The following is a 4,852-nucleotide window of genomic DNA, read 5'->3' as shown; positions in this document are numbered from 1 at the left end:
CCCTTATCCGAAGACAACTTGAGGCCAGCGTCGGGCCAAGGTTGGGCCAACGTTGGCAATATGTCGGCAATCGGTTGTCATCTCAATCACGGCACGACGTCGGCCCAACATACATTAGCGGAGTCTGACTTAAAAACGACTCTTGGGCCAACGTTGGCAGTATGTCGGCTCTCGGTTGTCACGTCAATCACGGCGCGACGTCGGCCCAACCTCCGTTAGCCGACCCTTATTTCAAGACAACTTGATGCCACCGTCGGACCAAGATTGAGCCAACGTTGGCAGTATGTCGGCTCTCGGTTGTCACGTCAATCACGGCGCGACGTCGGCCCAACCTCCGTTAGCCGACCCTTATTTCAAGACAACTTGATGCCACCGTCGGACCAAGATTGAGCCAACGTTGGCAGTATGTCGGCTCTCGGTTGTCACGTCAATCACGGCGCGACGTCGGCCCAACCTCCGTTAGCCGACCCTTATTTCAAGACAACTTGATGCCACCGTCGGACCAAGATTGAGCCAACGTTGGCAGTATGTCGGCTCTCGGTTGTCACGTCAATCACGGCGCGACGTCGGCCCAACCTCCGTTAGCCGACCCTTATTTCAAGACAACTTGATGCCACCGTCGGACCAAGATTGAGCCAACGTTGGCAGTATGTCGGCTCTCGGTTGTCACGTCAATCACGGCGCGACGTCGGCCCAACCTCCGTTAGCCGACCCTTATTTCAAGACAACTTGATGCCACCGTCGGACCAAGATTGAGCCAACGTTGGCAGTATGTCGGCTCTCGGTTGTCACGTCAATCACGGCGCGACGTCGGCCCAACCTCCGTTAGCCGACCCTTATTTCAAGACAACTTGATGCCACCGTCGGACCAAGATTGAGCCAACGTTGGCAGTATGTCGGCTCTCGGTTGTCACGTCAATCACGGCGCGACGTCGGCCCAACCTCCGTTAGCCGACCCTTATTTCAAGACAACTTGATGCCACCGTCGGACCAAGATTGAGCCAACGTTGGCAGTATGTCGGCTCTCGGTTGTCACGTCAATCACGGCGCGACGTCGGCCCAACCTCCGTTAGCCGACCCTTATTTCAAGACAACTTGATGCCACCGTCGGACCAAGATTGAGCCAACGTTGGCAGTATGTCGGCTCTCGGTTGTCACGTCAATCACGGCGCGACGTCGGCCCAACCTCCGTTAGCCGACCCTTATTTCAAGACAACTTGATGCCACCGTCGGACCAAGATTGAGCCAACGTTGGCAGTATGTCGGCTCTCGGTTGTCACGTCAATCACGGCGCGACGTCGGCCCAACCTCCGTTAGCCGACCCTTATTTCAAGACAACTTGATGCCACCGTCGGACCAAGATTGAGCCAACGTTGGCAGTATGTCGGCTCTCGGTTGTCACGTCAATCACGGCGCGACGTCGGCCCAACCTCCGTTAGCCGACCCTTATTTCAAGACAACTTGATGCCACCGTCGGACCAAGATTGAGCCAACGTTGGCAGTATGTCGGCTCTCGGTTGTCACGTCAATCACGGCGCGACGTCGGCCCAACCTCCGTTAGCCGACCCTTATTTCAAGACAACTTGATGCCACCGTCGGACCAAGATTGAGCCAACGTTGGCAGTATGTCGGCTCTCGGTTGTCACGTCAATCACGGCGCGACGTCGGCCCAACCTCCGTTAGCCGACCCTTATTTCAAGACAACTTGATGCCACCGTCGGACCAAGATTGAGCCAACGTTGGCAGTATGTCGGCTCTCGGTTGTCACGTCAATCACGGCGCGACGTCGGCCCAACCTCCGTTAGCCGACCCTTATTTCAAGACAACTTGATGCCACCGTCGGACCAAGATTGAGCCAACGTTGGCAGTATGTCGGCTCTCGGTTGTCACGTCAATCACGGCGCGACGTCGGCCCAACCTCCGTTAGCCGACCCTTATTTCAAGACAACTTGATGCCACCGTCGGACCAAGATTGAGCCAACGTTGGCAGTATGTCGGCTCTCGGTTGTCACGTCAATCACGGCGCGACGTCGGCCCAACCTCCGTTAGCCGACCCTTATTTCAAGACAACTTGATGCCACCGTCGGACCAAGATTGAGCCAACGTTGGCAGTATGTCGGCTCTCGGTTGTCACGTCAATCACGGCGCGACGTCGGCCCAACCTCCGTTAGCCGACCCTTATTTCAAGACAACTTGATGCCACCGTCGGACCAAGATTGAGCCAACGTTGGCAGTATGTCGGCTCTCGGTTGTCACGTCAATCACGGCGCGACGTCGGCCCAACCTCCGTTAGCCGACCCTTATTTCAAGACAACTTGATGCCACCGTCGGACCAAGATTGAGCCAACGTTGGCAGTATGTCGGCTCTCGGTTGTCACGTCAATCACGGCGCGACGTCGGCCCAACCTCCGTTAGCCGACCCTTATTTCAAGACAACTTGATGCCACCGTCGGACCAAGATTGAGCCAACGTTGGCAGTATGTCGGCTCTCGGTTGTCACGTCAATCACGGCGCGACGTCGGCCCAACCTCCGTTAGCCGACCCTTATTTCAAGACAACTTGATGCCACCGTCGGACCAAGATTGAGCCAACGTTGGCAGTATGTCGGCTCTCGGTTGTCACGTCAATCACGGCGCGACGTCGGCCCAACCTCCGTTAGCCGACCCTTATTTCAAGACAACTTGATGCCACCGTCGGACCAAGATTGAGCCAACGTTGGCAGTATGTCGGCTCTCGGTTGTCACGTCAATCACGGCGCGACGTCGGCCCAACCTCCGTTAGCCGACCCTTATTTCAAGACAACTTGATGCCACCGTCGGACCAAGATTGAGCCAACGTTGGCAGTATGTCGGCTCTCGGTTGTCACGTCAATCACGGCGCGACGTCGGCCCAACCTCCGTTAGCCGACCCTTATTTCAAGACAACTTGATGCCACCGTCGGACCAAGATTGAGCCAACGTTGGCAGTATGTCGGCTCTCGGTTGTCACGTCAATCACGGCGCGACGTCGGCCCAACCTCCGTTAGCCGACCCTTATTTCAAGACAACTTGATGCCACCGTCGGACCAAGATTGAGCCAACGTTGGCAGTATGTCGGCTCTCGGTTGTCACGTCAATCACGGCGCGACGTCGGCCCAACCTCCGTTAGCCGACCCTTATTTCAAGACAACTTGATGCCACCGTCGGACCAAGATTGAGCCAACGTTGGCAGTATGTCGGCTCTCGGTTGTCACGTCAATCACGGCGCGACGTCGGCCCAACCTCCGTTAGCCGACCCTTATTTCAAGACAACTTGATGCCACCGTCGGACCAAGATTGAGCCAACGTTGGCAGTATGTCGGCTCTCGGTTGTCACGTCAATCACGGCGCGACGTCGGCCCAACCTCCGTTAGCCGACCCTTATTTCAAGACAACTTGATGCCACCGTCGGACCAAGATTGAGCCAACGTTGGCAGTATGTCGGCTCTCGGTTGTCACGTCAATCACGGCGCGACGTCGGCCCAACCTCCGTTAGCCGACCCTTATTTCAAGACAACTTGATGCCACCGTCGGACCAAGATTGAGCCAACGTTGGCAGTATGTCGGCTCTCGGTTGTCACGTCAATCACGGCGCGACGTCGGCCCAACCTCCGTTAGCCGACCCTTATTTCAAGACAACTTGATGCCACCGTCGGACCAAGATTGAGCCAACGTTGGCAGTATGTCGGCTCTCGGTTGTCACGTCAATCACGGCGCGACGTCGGCCCAACCTCCGTTAGCCGACCCTTATTTCAAGACAACTTGATGCCACCGTCGGACCAAGATTGAGCCAACGTTGGCAGTATGTCGGCTCTCGGTTGTCACGTCAATCACGGCGCGACGTCGGCCCAACCTCCGTTAGCCGACCCTTATTTCAAGACAACTTGATGCCACCGTCGGACCAAGATTGAGCCAACGTTGGCAGTATGTCGGCTCTCGGTTGTCACGTCAATCACGGCGCGACGTCGGCCCAACCTCCGTTAGCCGACCCTTATTTCAAGACAACTTGATGCCACCGTCGGACCAAGATTGAGCCAACGTTGGCAGTATGTCGGCTCTCGGTTGTCACGTCAATCACGGCGCGACGTCGGCCCAACCTCCGTTAGCCGACCCTTATTTCAAGACAACTTGATGCCACCGTCGGACCAAGATTGAGCCAACGTTGGCAGTATGTCGGCTCTCGGTTGTCACGTCAATCACGGCGCGACGTCGGCCCAACCTCCGTTAGCCGACCCTTATTTCAAGACAACTTGATGCCACCGTCGGACCAAGATTGAGCCAACGTTGGCAGTATGTCGGCTCTCGGTTGTCACGTCAATCACGGCGCGACGTCGGCCCAACCTCCGTTAGCCGACCCTTATTTCAAGACAACTTGATGCCACCGTCGGACCAAGATTGAGCCAACGTTGGCAGTATGTCGGCTCTCGGTTGTCACGTCAATCACGGCGCGACGTCGGCCCAACCTCCGTTAGCCGACCCTTATTTCAAGACAACTTGATGCCACCGTCGGACCAAGATTGAGCCAACGTTGGCAGTATGTCGGCTCTCGGTTGTCACGTCAATCACGGCGCGACGTCGGCCCAACCTCCGTTAGCCGACCCTTATTTCAAGACAACTTGATGCCACCGTCGGACCAAGATTGAGCCAACGTTGGCAGTATGTCGGCACTCGGTTGTCACGCCAATCACGTCGCGACGTCGTCTTAACGTACGTTAGCCTACTCATTTTTATTTCTATTGACCATCACATTCAGATAATAACATAAAAATCATTGTTTTAAATAAAAATTGGTTATTATTAAAAGTTTTAAACATGTATATATATATATATATATA

Source organism: Trachymyrmex cornetzi, unplaced genomic scaffold, assembly GCF_001594075.2.
Source record: "Trachymyrmex cornetzi isolate Tcor2-1 unplaced genomic scaffold, Tcor1.1 scaffold2346, whole genome shotgun sequence".
NCBI classification, from domain to species: domain Eukaryota; kingdom Metazoa; phylum Arthropoda; class Insecta; order Hymenoptera; family Formicidae; genus Trachymyrmex; species Trachymyrmex cornetzi.
This window is presented reverse-complemented; position numbering follows the sequence as displayed.